This window comes from Eretmochelys imbricata, chromosome 22 (assembly GCF_965152235.1).
Source record: "Eretmochelys imbricata isolate rEreImb1 chromosome 22, rEreImb1.hap1, whole genome shotgun sequence".
In the NCBI taxonomy this organism is placed as follows: Eukaryota; Metazoa; Chordata; order Testudines; family Cheloniidae; genus Eretmochelys; species Eretmochelys imbricata.
Window position 1 is genome coordinate 14,936,465 of NC_135593.1, and position 13,966 is coordinate 14,950,430.

The following is a 13,966-nucleotide window of genomic DNA, read 5'->3' on the forward strand; positions in this document are numbered from 1 at the left end:
TATTTTACATTATATCCAATTTTTAAAAATTGAAATGAAAGGTCATTGTGAAATAGGGAAACAAAGTGTTCCATTCCAAAATGGACCTTAGCAAAGCGCTTTTTTCAATTTCTCTTGCAAAATGAACTTCTGCTGAAATCAATATATTTCCGCAAAGCATTTATCTTCCAACGAATTGGCATTGTCCAACAGAAAAACCAGAAAGGGTGCCTTAACACTCACTCCAAGGCAGTGGTTCTCAACTTTTCCAGACTACTGCACTCCTTTCAGGAGTCTTATTTGGCTCGTGTACCCTCAAGTTTCTCCTCACTTAAAAACTACTTGCCTCCAAAATCAGACATAAAAATAGAAACAAGTGTCACAGCCACCCTAGTACTGAAAATTTGCTTATTTTATCATTTGTACCATATAATTATATAAAATAAATCAATTGGAGTACAAATATTGTACTTACATCGCAGTGTGTAGCATATAGAGCAGCGTAAACAAGTCATTGTCTGTAGGAAATTTTAGTTTGTACTGACTTTGCTCGTGCTTTTTATGTAGCCTGTTGTAAAACTAGGCAAATCTCTAGATGAGTTGATGCACCCCCTGGAAGACCTCTGCCTACCCCCCCGGGGTAGGCGTACCCCTGGTTGAGAACCACTGCTCCAGGGCACCCTTATGCTGCCCAAGTGGCATAAAGGGAGCTTAATATAAACGAGAAGCAGGCCCTGGATAAATACCTTCCAATGGGTGAAATTCATCCCTTGTGCAGGAAGTTGGCATAAGGCCCATGCACCGCTGCAGCCAGGGTTTGACAGGCAGAGAGGCAAGGGGCCCAATTCTGATTCCTGCAGCTTTGCACCTTGTGCAAAGTGAATTCACAAGGGGGTGTAAACGCTACTATCCTTTGCATAGCTGTAAACAACTGTACAAGATAAAGGGCAGCAGGAAACCAGACCCTAGGTGACCATTATACTTTTTAAGTCTGATTGTCATTTACACTAGTACCCTTTTACTTTGCTCTGCCAGAGTTTCAGGCCCTTGAAGTGGGTGGAAATTGCAAATAATGTTCACATTAAGGTCCATTTACCCTCACCAAGTTGGGTCTCAGCTCTCCACACACTGAAGATGTGCTAGAGATGCAGCTGAGCCCTCCAGCCAAGTGACAAGCAAAACAATCCCTTCTGGGATAGAAACAGGGCAACTAAAAATGTCCCAACAAACAAACGGTCCTTCTGCCATTCAGGCGTTTCTCTTCAACCCACTCTCAGGGCCCTATTCCCAGCCCCTTCCTGGGTTACCTTGGAGAGTCTTCTGGCTCTGGGACACAGCATTCAGCTCCCAGGCTGGTTCCCTGAAGTACTGTTCACAGCTCCTTCTGGGCTCTGTTCCTTGCATCCTTCCCCACGCTGGTATGAAGCGCCAGGCCCCTGAGGAACTGGGCCCCTGAAGCACCCAGCTTCCTACAGCTCAGGGCCTGCCCACTCCTTGTGGTTCCACTCCATTCCACTACAGAGCACCCAGCCTCCAGCAGACCCTACCTCAGGGCTCACCTGACCCTCCTTAGTCCTGTTCCTCAGGCTGGGAAACAGCTAATTAATTATGGCACAGGGGTGGCCGATCTCATCTCTCCTTAAAGGAGCCAGTCACCCTCTGATGGGTGTAAAGAGGCCTTAGCGTAACTGAGAATTATAGATCCATAGACTAAAGGCCAGAAGGGGCCATTGTGATCATCTAGTCTGACTCCTGTATAACACAGGCCAGAGAACTGCCCCACAATAATTCCTAGAGCGGATCTTTTAGAAAAAAACATCTGCTTGTGAGTTAGGGAGAAGGATTTCAGAGTAGCCAGCAGTGTGAAGGGGAAAGTTAGCCCCACAGCTTGTCAGGGATCCCCAGGGATGTGCTCTGCTCTCTCCTCAGAGACTTACGAGCCACAGGGTTGTGCAGATTCACCCCTCGCTGCTCCCGGAGGGGGCCTATGGAGGAAGAATGCTGTGCATCACTCCAGGGTCAATGCGGCAGAGCTGTTGGAGTGGAACGTGGTGTTGGAGCCCAGATGAAGGCCAGAGGCATGGCAATCACAGGCCACGTTTCTGTCCCTGTCCTTTACAAATTCAGGGCTCAGAACTGACACCATTTTTTTTTATTTTTTATTTTTGGTCTTTCATAGACCTTTGGAATAATGCCATCAGTCATTCGTTTCTGCAATTTTGTCTATTATTTTTGAGTCCAAGCCTAGGATGGCAAACATGTTACAGACTTTTGTTTGTGTTTTGGGTTGTTATGTTTCCAGGTCCTCAGGTCTTTCATTCGTTTCAGATGATTCATTCAGTGCAAGTAAAAACTTGCTGATTATTGAGCCACAGATGGACTGTCTATTAACATCAGAAAGAAATGACAGAAGGAGACAATTCATCAAAGGTTGCTCCTGGGCTTTTTCAACAATAAGGAATGCAGGACTTTTTTTAATTTTTTTTTTTATTTTTTGTGTTTTTTGTTTTTCAATTTTGTTTAAAAGAAAACACTTTGGGCCAGGTCCTCAGTTGATATAAACTGGCAAAGGACCACTGGAGTTACACTGATTTGCATCCGCTGAGAATTTGGCCAATGTTTATATAATAAATATAGATTATATAGTTTGCATATAAAATATTGATATTTTATTTTAAGATAATTCCCTTCTTATAAGAAATTGAGACTTAAGCCATTAACAAACCTAATGTCTGGACCCCAATTTCAAATTGCACTGTGCAGATTTAGGTAAGACAAAACCTCTTAAATTAGGGCTTTCTGCTAATGCCCTGTTTAATCCATCAAATAATAGTTCCTTGCTTTCAACTACAGACCATTTGGAGATTTTCCATAGTGCTAATTCTCCATGCCTTTGTTTAACGGTAACAGTGCCTTTTGAGTAACAACCTATGCTAAGTCAAAGGTAGGAAAGGATAAACCTGGACAAAACAGAGGGCCAAATTCTACCATCCTTTCTCACAGTGTGTAGTGCCTTATTGCTTGAACAATTGCATTGAAATCAACAGGAATCTCTCTCTCTTGCAGAGTAAGGTACTACTGAATGTGTGAAACTCAGCCCTGTGCAGTCAGCAGAAGCCTATGCACTAGTACATAAATCCTATTTTGAGGGCATAAGAGGAACTTAAATGGTGCACAGGTGTAGTGCTGTTTCTCTGCACAGTGGTCATTTTCACTCTAGAAGAGGAAAAGGTGCTTTATTTTCAAATGGTTTCTTTACCTGTTATCTGGATTCAACAGCTTTGAGGCCAAATGTCTCGGGCCCTGATCCAAAGCCTTTGATATCAATGAAATCACTCCCATTGATTTCAGTGGGCTTTGGATCAGTACGTGCATCGAAAACCTAAGACATGCCCATATTCCTATAGGGAAAAGCTGATTACAAGTGGAGCGTACCGTTTTAAAAAATAACCTTTCCTTTTAAATATTTATTTTGCAGGAACACTGGATCTGACCGGATTACATTAACGCCACTTTGCACCTATCTGTCCATCTAAAGGGGCCTTAAAATGGACATAAATTACAGTTATGCTTATTTTAAAGCTCCTATTCAATGCCAGAGTGGTGTAAAAGGGCCTCAGTGTAACAAAGAAGCAGGCCTGTTTGACATTCTGCTGTTCTTAGCAGTCATCATGTTATGCACACACACCAATGTATAGCTTTCAGCAACTAGTAGTGATTTCCAATAACTTCATCATTCCAGAGGGACATTTCACACACTAATGTTCAGAAAAGAATGGCTGAAAGAGGCACTTTGAGAGTTGCATGCTCCAATAGATAAGACCCTGGCCTGGAATGCGGTAGACCTATGTTCTATTTCCCAGCTGTTGCACTGATTCACTGTCTGGCACTGGGCAAGTCATAGTACCTCCCCGTGCCTCAGTTTCCCCATCTGTAAAATGGAGATAGTGAAATTTTCCCTCCATTGTAAAGAATTTTGAACTATACAGATGAAAAGTGCTATACAAGAGCTATGTGTTGTTGTTATTAAGGGTTAAATATTAAACATGTTAAAGAAAGTAATTAGGGGAGCTAATAATTTATACACTCATTAATTCAAGAATGGTTTATTCCATGTATTGTATGATGGTATCCAATTCATTTCACAAATAAGGATTTCCACATAAAAATCTGCAAGAGTGGTTGCATTAAAGTGTATTAAATGCTCAGTGTTATTCACAGATTTCTGATGGTAGCAAGTTAAACAACTGCATTTATTTATTTATTTGCATTTACACGTGTCACCCATTGAACATTCACTCGTGCATGCATTCATTCCCACGCTAGAGTTTCTTACAGCATAGCTTCAAAATGAGAAGGCATGTGCTTTGGCTGATTTGTGCCTGAATGTATGCAAATATATGCAAATATACAAGCTACTTTTTTTTTTTTTTTTGGTCAGAGGATGTTGGCAGGTATGTAGACATGACGCAGTGAAAGGAAGTAGCCAAGTAGTAGGGAGAGAAAGGTTTGAGGAAGGCTAAGAGTTACAGCAATCTGTAATTACAATACCTATAGCAGTGTTTCTGAAGAGCTTTAGTCTAAACCTGCTGAACATTTGGCTAAACGTTCTTTTTCAAAACCCCTAAGTAACTTATGAGCCTAAGTCTCAGTGCAAATCACTAGTGATTCCCAATGCAACAGCATCATTCAAGAGGGACACACTGAGCGCTAATGTTCAAAAAGCGAAGGCTGAGTCACTTTCCAATAGCTAAGATGCTGGGACTTAGGCTCCTAAGTCACGTAGATGCTGCAAAAAAACTAAAATAAAAAAAATTTTAAAAAAAGTATCCTTTACCTTTCTGTTTACACTTGTTAAAAATTAATTTGTGCTACAATGAGAAATAGTGAGGTACAATCAAAATGCTTTCTAGTCAACTTATTAAATATAATTAATGAAAATTACCATCTGTGGTACTGATTGTCAGAATGTCACCTTTACTCCCCCTCATTTCTATTGACTCATGAGAGGCACTATTTTCAGTCTACGATTGCATAGCAACCCACAAATCTTTCCATAGAAAGAATCTACTACAATACACATTCCGCTAAGAATGTTACTATGAATATTCTCCATTCACGCTTTGGGCCTTATTCCTGCAATGAATCCCACTTTGCCCACAGTGGAAGCCCACAGTGAATGGACAGACTGGGGCTTCCCTACATTCCCCAATGCCATGTTTGTCCTTTGGGACCATTGGCAACCCTCAGACTGCTCTAAATTACACCATGGGACTGGAATAACACAGAGTGAGCTGAGGATTTGAGAGAGTACAGAGATGAGCTCACGCCATCTTTTCACCCTCCTCCCAGACCTCGTGCTCCTTGGCTGCAGATGAGATGAATCTAGCTTCTTGTATTTTAATGCTTTCAGGACCATAATTCCTGCTATGATTGACAGTGTTGTATAGATTATTCTGATTGGAAATATTGAATGAGCATCCTGAATGTTGGTCACTATTCTGGGTAATTTCCTCGGTTTAAGTAATTTGTTTTGTAAAGAATAATTTTAACACATTTTAAATGAAATAGATGCCTGAAAACAAAACCCAGCAGGCCTTTCTTCAGACATCTGATTTTCTGGGTTACTTTTACCATCAGTTGGGGGCATATGACCGACAGTCTAGGTTTGATGCTGATGATTTTGCCTTTGTGATTAATCTAACTAAACTAATTAAGCAGGTTAGATAACATGTCACCATGTTTGCCAGTGATCATTACCTGTCTTCTGTAGGACAAAGTGATTTCCTGCACTCTTTTAACTACATGATTGGAGCTGCAAAATCCCATTAGTCATTGCACATACTGTAGGAGGATAGTCCTAAAAGAAGAGAAGAACTCAAACGATCAGCCGGGTCTGTTATTTTTACATACAGGAACTGTTGTTAAATTAACTTTTCTGAATGCTAAATAGAATATGTGGGTTAGATTCTCAGCTGGTGTAAATTAGTGCAGCTGTATTGACTTCAGCGGAGTTATGCTAACCTACACCATCTGAGGATCTGGTCCTGTATGTTTATCCTTGTGAGCATTTGTTTTCCCCCCTTAGAGTCAGAAGCACGATACCTAAGCTTTCAAGTGTGGCTACTTCAATATTCTCATGCAAAATACTGAGGAACAGAATTGATAGTAGCTTCATGGACAAGAGGAATTTTCACTTTAGATGTCGTAGGTTCAGACATACTGGTGGTCACACAGGTGAACTATGACAATGCCATAGACACATAGACTTTAAGGCCAGAAGGGACCACCATGATCATCTAGTCTGACCTCCTGCACATGGCAGGTCACAGAACCTCACCCACCCACTCCTGTTATAGACCCCTAACTTCTGGCTGAGTCTCTGAAGTCCTCAAATCATGACTTAAAGACTTCAAGTGACAGAGAATCCACCATTTAAACTAGTTTAAATCTGTAAGTGACTCATACGATGGTGAGCTCAACTTAGTGGCTACAGCACATTTGCACCTTACAGTTCATCACTGAAGCCTCTGGATTTTCATAGACTTTAAGGCCAGAAGGGGCAGTTAGAATCTGACCTCCTGCATAACAAAGGCCACAGAATTTCACCCAGTAATCGCTGTCACTGAGGCCAACAACTTGTGGCAAAACTAGAACGTATCTTTTAGAAAGTCATTCAGTCTTGATTTAAAGACTTCAAGTTTTTCTGAAAGGAGGTGCCTTCTCAGGAAACCAAGGCAAAACCCTGTCTGAATTGGCAGGTGATCTAGGATCTCGCGTTTCGACGGCAGGTAACAAATGCTGACGTGACTCTCCCTTTCTTCAGCAAATGCCTGACCTGCCAACAAATATAAAGACTTAATATACCTCATGTAAAATTGTGGGTGGATGCGTACATGGTGGATGTATATGATCCCACTGTCAATTAGAATGGGCTCCAGTAACCTTTTCACAAATGCAGGCACTGTAAACAGCAGGCAATGTGCTGACAGTTCGCTAAGATCTCCAGAGCATCCATTAATACTTCTGTTATGCTCCTTGGCTATGGAATTGCCAAAGTAGGTATATGCCCTTTGTGTGCACCCCCCAGTACAGGGGAGACCCAAATTCTCTGTAACAGAGGAGAGCCTATCTGGCATAATAGCTAGCCCTATTCACTTGGGAATGGTGACAGAGGCTTTCTTCACCTGAAACAGCTGCAGAGGGAACTGTGCATGTGTGAGAGAGAGAGGATGGCCTCTGGGATGACCCCCATTGGCTTCAATAGGCCATGGATTAGGTCCTAACTGTAGGAAGCCACTGTAGCAAGACGAGTTCTTCTTTACTCCAGCTTGGAACAACCACAACAACACTGGAGTTGGAAATTCTTCTTACTCTTTATGGAGCAGTGACAATTTCTCTCCTCCTCCCCTGTTTAGATAGAACAGAGGAGGAGGGGGACGGGAGAATCCTACTGAAATACTGTATTTAGGCCAAGATTTTCAAAAGTGACTGGTGATTTTCAGTGCCCAACTTGACATACCTTAAAGGAGCCTGATTTTCAGAGGGTGGTTGCTCAGCATTTACTGCAAATCAGGGCCCTTTAAAAGGTCTCAGGTTGAATCCCTGAAGATGGAAGTACCCCAAATCAACAGTCATTTTTGAAAATCTGGGCCTTAATGCCTAGCTGATGGATGGTAATTGCTGGGGATCTGGAGAATTAGCACAGTGAATGGAATGAAGGTCCATTGTTTCAGAGGCTTTCAATCGGGGAATTTCAGTAGCAAATTTCCCTATAACTGAATTCTTTCTTTCGATAAAGATACATGATGTCTATGTTTAATAGGCAGGGAGAGTTATAGAGTATAAACCGTATGTAATGTTTACCCGATCGCCAGCCTTTCCTGACTGTGCCATGTGAATTGCCTGGTCGTTGTCTAAGTTTCGGATGCTTGGGTCTGCCCCATGGTCCAGGAGCAATTTGATAATTTCTTCCTGATTTTTGTCCTGATAAAGAGCAGCTGCCATGTGCAAAGCAGTGTTACCATGAGCCTAGCACAATGAAAAGAAAACAACAACACCTTACAGTCCATGGTTCAATTGTATCTTTCAGTTCCCCGCAAAAATATTTTCAGTTTTAAAAGGGTACAAAAAATGGAAAACTGTCAATTAGAGATGAAGAGGCCAGAAAATATTGGTTACCTTAGGGTATCTCCATTATCTGCTACTTATATATGCCTATTCTAAACACCACAACTCAATAGACCTGCTACAAAGTTGGAGAAGCTTTGCTTCTAAGAGTTGGTGGCTTTTGACGCTTTAAGAATGGATACCTGGCTGTAGCAGTATCTCAGAGGCCAGCAAAAGACACCTGACTAGCAATGAGCCCAACGAGCCTGCAAATGTCTGCAGAACCATATCTTATTAGGTGGCAGGGACCAGATTAGCTGTTAGCAAAAAGAGATGGGCTTAGTCCATATAAAGTGCCTTGTAGAAGGAAGTTGAAGGGCTAAAGAAAAGTCACTTATCAAGAAACTAACTTTACATAGACAAAGTAAAATCTGGTGGCACGTGGATGCACTACACACAATTGTGCGATGGCATGTGTTAGCTCACATAGGGCATCATAGCTGAAAATAATGGGCCTGATTCTCATTTGCACTAACACCGCTTTACACGGCTCTGACATGCACATTAAGGCCTCTGCCAGAAGAGTGTAAAAGGGCCTTAGTGTAAATGAGGATCAGGAACAATATTTAATGGATTATATTTGTAGCTAAAATACATTGATTTCCTGGCCACTGGGCTTTTTCTGTTTCAAAAAAAGCAAGTCCCAGCCACCTTGCCTATTACTGCTAGAGCTCTTCCAAGTTCCGGATCACTGGGCAAGTGTCCTTAGTGGAACTTACTGCAAAACACTCAGATAACAAGTGATCCACCTGGAAAGTGTCCAGTTTTCGAAGGGTTACTGCTGTCCATGTATCTCTATGTAATATTATTAAGAATATATGCTAGGACTGTATATATAAGGGGGCTCAAGTACTGGGGCAGGTGAAAGAAATCACACCTGTCATTGGCCCCATCTCTGGAAAGCATCCTATTCAGGACAGCATGTAAGCGTGTACTTAATTTTAAGCATGTGCTTAAGTCCCATGAAAAGCAATGGGATTTAAGAACATATATAAGTGCTTTCCTGGGTCCTTCAACATAAGCATTCTTAAAAATGAAAAAAAAAAAAAAATGTAATTCCTCGCCAGGTCGGTAGGTGGCCTGAAACTGAGTTCTGTAACCGGAGAGGAACTCTATCACTGTTATCTGACAGGACAGGACAAAACCTGTCACGCTGCACAGCCAGAAGAGTCAATAGGATTGGTGACAAAGGATTAATAAAAGAAATATAGATGGCAAGGGACTAATTTATTAAAGATTCTATGATACTGATAATATATTTAACCAGCTCCATAACTTTTATTTTTCAAATCATTATGTATTCCTCACAGACGGTGCTCTGTTGAGCTTTGTATTATCATTTCGCCTGCTGTGGTTCTAATTCATTTCCCTCTGTTCTATTTATTAACTGATGAAATAACAAACAATACTACTTAGCTCTTACACACTGATATGCAGTTGCAGTTATTTTATGAGCTCAGTTGGAAAGGGGATGACATTAAAAGGTACGGGACACAAATAATAACCAATTTTAGAAGGAGTGGTTAGTAATTTTTGTTCCACGTGCACCTCTGATGCAGAGGATACTCTGAAACACACCTCTAAATAGCAAACAAATATGAAATTATTAAAAGCTTTTTTTAGGGAAACAAGGTATTTTTACAAGTTCTGAATCAGCAAATCTGTTATGTCAACTTTACCATCCCATAAAACAAAATTATTGTTACTTAGCTATTTATATGGCTTTTCAAGAAAAAATGAAACATCTGTGTTTATATGTTGTATCTTTGACAACAGTCTTGAGGCAGAAACCCTGGTATCTTCAGAAACCAAACATTCAGCTAGGCAAATAAGACTCTTAATCTTATAAAGCCTGAACTAACTCTCATTAAAGCCTTTGCATTCGCTGTAATGGAAGTTGGATTAGGGACACTACAGGCTAAATGATGCCCAGTCCTGCCGGGGAACAAGGGATAGAGAACACAGGGAGCCTTCTCTCCTATTGCACAGGGGCATGATCTTATGGCTTAATGGAAGGAGCATTGCTATTCACTTCAATGCATGCAGGATCAGGCTTTTGGTGCACAAGAGACTGGTGACTTTAGTGCCAGCTGTGGCACGAGATTTCACACACAGGGTGGGTTGGCTGGGGAGAAGACAGGGTCATGCCCTCCAGTACTCCCCACCCCTTTGCATTAGCCAGTGGAGCAGGGCTGCTCTACAGAGCAACAACTTGCTGTACCTTGTAACAAGGTGCACCAGCAATTGCTGCCATGTGCTCTCCTCCAGCATTCCCAGAGGTATTATGCCCATCTCGCCAGCACGCCTACTGGGGAGTACTTCAGGCTGCAGCCTCAAGGCACAGTGGACTCAATCTCATCCTCCTCCAAACTGTGCTGTGGTTCAGTATTTGCTGCGTACTCGGCCCTGGGATGGAGTTCAGGGTCTCCAAGCCCCTCTGCACTTTCGAGAACTCCTCCAAGATTCCAGGGAAACTGTTAATGTTAATGACTTTGTATTGAATCACTGAATTTCCACACTGTAGCAGGTAAAGAGTCCGACCCATCGAGGCAGGAGATCATCGAAAGTGGCAGCTTTCAGTCAGATTTTACTCAATATCCCAATGAAGCTGGTATTTGCATACATAGGCATGATCTTGAATCATAGCCAGGATCCCAACAAGCAAAGCAAACAAGTTAAAAACTTGCCAGTGCACTTATTCCCTGATCCAAGACCCACTTTCTTGGCCTCTGACTCCCATCTATCTACCCACCTGTTCCCTCACCACCCCATCCATCCATCCATCAATTTATATATATAAGGTTAAGACAGAGCCCATTAGAGTCAGCAGAAACATTCCCACTTCTTTCACTGAGCTTTGGATCTGGCCTCTGGCCTGTACTATCTGAGTATTCCCTTAAGAAGTCTTGCCCTGGATCTCACTTGCTAGTAAATATTGCAAAGATATTTCTTTTAGTAAACTGCTAAACATAAATGGGAGAAAGTCAGACAGGAATCTAATGGGACTCTCTAGACTCTCTCTTGGGTGCTTTAGAAAGAGCACAGGAGGCCTTGACTGCCCCATGGGCCAAGGCCAATGCAGTTGTGAAGAAATATGAGCAGACGCTGAACAGTGTGCAGAAACTTCTGAAACTCTCTGAAAAGAAATTAGAGCAAAATGAGGGCCGGGTGCAGGCTCAAATTCTTCACATTCTTCAACTACAGGAAAGACAAGAGGACAACGATGTAATCTTTTTTTCTTGGAAATAATGGTTACAAGAGACACAGTAGAGCAGCTGAAGACTCCAGATGATCCTATCAACGTAGAAAGAGCCTACAGGATTATTATCAGGAGACAGTGTCAGATACCAGAACCCCATGGACAAGTTATTGCCCGTACAATGGGTCCTAAGAGATAAAGGGAGAGAATGATGCAAAAAAGACCAGGGTGTTTCAAAAAATTAAGGGTAAGGAGAGAGACTATTCTTTACAGATCTTTGTCCCACCACAAAGAGCAAAAGGCACGTGCCATTCCCCGTCAAATAGAACTTTATAAGAAGAAACATGCAAGTGTCACTTGTGCATCCACAAAACTGAGCACCAGGATTAACTGAACTGAATAACATCTTCTCTCCTGCTGAATCCAATGGAGAACGGTTAAGTAAACTAGACAAGGAGGATTCCTCAATAAGGCCACGTTGGAAAGTCAGAGGCTGACATGACGGTAGGAAGCCACACTTCAGAGTACATATGACAGTGAATTTCTGCTGTTGGATCTGTGTGTTTATAAGCCCAGACCCTCAGCGGTGGTAAATGGAGCTACATAATATTTAATTGTACAGCTTTCTCTCAGTCTCTGTATCAAACCATGTTCATTTCTGGACATTAGATGAATAACTTTCTTTCCCCCTTCTTCACAGCTGATGACAGGTGCTGAAAAACGTACATCCAGTCTCAACAAATCTACCACTCGTGGTGATGGTTTGGTGTTAGGTGTTGTCCCAGATGTCACTCTGTGGCGACAAATGTTGCAATGCTGAGTTCAGCTGGGCTGATAAATGTGCTGGCAGCGTGTGAAAAATAATAAATAAGAAGGTTTTGAAAAAAAAGGCTGAGGCAGCTTGAACAGATGGTGGCTGGAGCGTAGCTGCACTGAAGCCGAAAGAACAGCTCCCGTTTACATCCGCTGAGGGTCTGCCCATTATGTCTAGCTGCTAGGCAAGCCACGATGAGTAAAAATTCCAGAAAATATGTCAGGGGGACGGTCTCTACTAAAGCATAAATGTCATGAAGTTCGCTCACAATACCCGTTGCCCAGGGCCCGGGTTAACTGGCTTAGGCGCGGGGAACTGACACAACAGGGCTAAAAATAGCAGTGTAGACGTTGGCACTTGGGCGGGAGCCCGGGCTCTGAGACCCTCCCACCTCGCCAGGTTTCGGAACCCAGACTCTAGCCCAAGCGGGAACATCTACGCTGCTATTTTTAGTTCTGTAGTGTGAACCTGAGACAACTGACCCAGGCTCTGACTCACTGCTGTGGGTGGTTTGGGTTTTTTGCAGTGTAGACATCCTCTTAGAGGCTTGGCAACAGAGCAAGCTGTACCAGGCTGATTTCCTTCTATTTCTCTTGAAATGCAACTTTGGGTCACGGCTTTCATCAGCCGCTGTATGTCACTTCTTTATCTCCCCTTAGCTCTCCTTATGGTTTCCAGGAACTGGAAATGTCCAGTAAAATATTTACATTCTCCAAGCCCAAAGCTAGTCATGACGATGAACAACTTCACTGATCTCCGACAAAATAGACACACAGTTCTGGGACCTGCTTCAAGGGTGTAAATAATTTGGAGCGGAAACGATTGTGCCAGTGGTCCTTGGAATGAGCCCTAAGCAGCAGAGCTGTTTCCAAGAGTCTGGCTCCATACTGTGGATGGCACAGGCAATGGGAAACGCGCTGCATTTTATTGCTCACCCATGGTATCGCACTGGGAAGCGGAACAGCACAATGCATCATTTCAGGCCTCTTTGCTCAGCTTGCAAAATGACTCAATAATGATCTTCATCCTCACTGAGTAATCACTTTTCTTGTCCTTCCCCTTCCTTCCCAACCCCTTCTCTGCTTATCTCCCTCACTCCTTGTGTCAGCTGTTCACTGCTTAGCCAAAGATCCATGTTTGAATACTACTCCTTGCAATGCAGTATAGATTCGATGCTCCATGTAGAATGTAAGGCCCAGATTTTTAAAGGTATTTTGGCATTGCAACACTTAGCACTGCAATGCCTAAAAAATGTGGAAACCTAAATCTCATTTTCAAAGGGGAATTAGGCACTGAGAGCCTAAATCCCATTGACTGTCTATGGGATCTTGGCTCCTAAATGCCTAAATCCTTTTTGAAAATGAGATTTAGGCTCCTAAATATTTAGGCATTGCAACACCTAGCGCCACAACACCTAAATACCTTTAAAAATTTGGGCCAAAGCTTCCTAGGGCAGGGATTGCCATTTTGTGATGTGTGTGTAGGGCATCTAGCACAATGGGGCAGTGATCCCCAATGAAAAACGTTCCTGAATACAATCCATGCAGCCAGTCCTCGATCCTCCTTTCAAATTCCTCTTTAAGGCTTACCTCTGCTGTGATGCCCACAAAAACCTGTCTGCTGTTTATACCTAAGAAGGTGACAAGCTATAATTGTCCCTCTTCCCTTCCTTCTCCTTCTACTTCCTCACTTCTCCTAACGCCCCTGTTCCTGCCACCCTACCTTAGTCCCAATTTTAAAAAAATAAAATAAAAGATGCAACAAAACACGTAGGTAACAAAGCAGTGGTATTTCCTCCCCACATT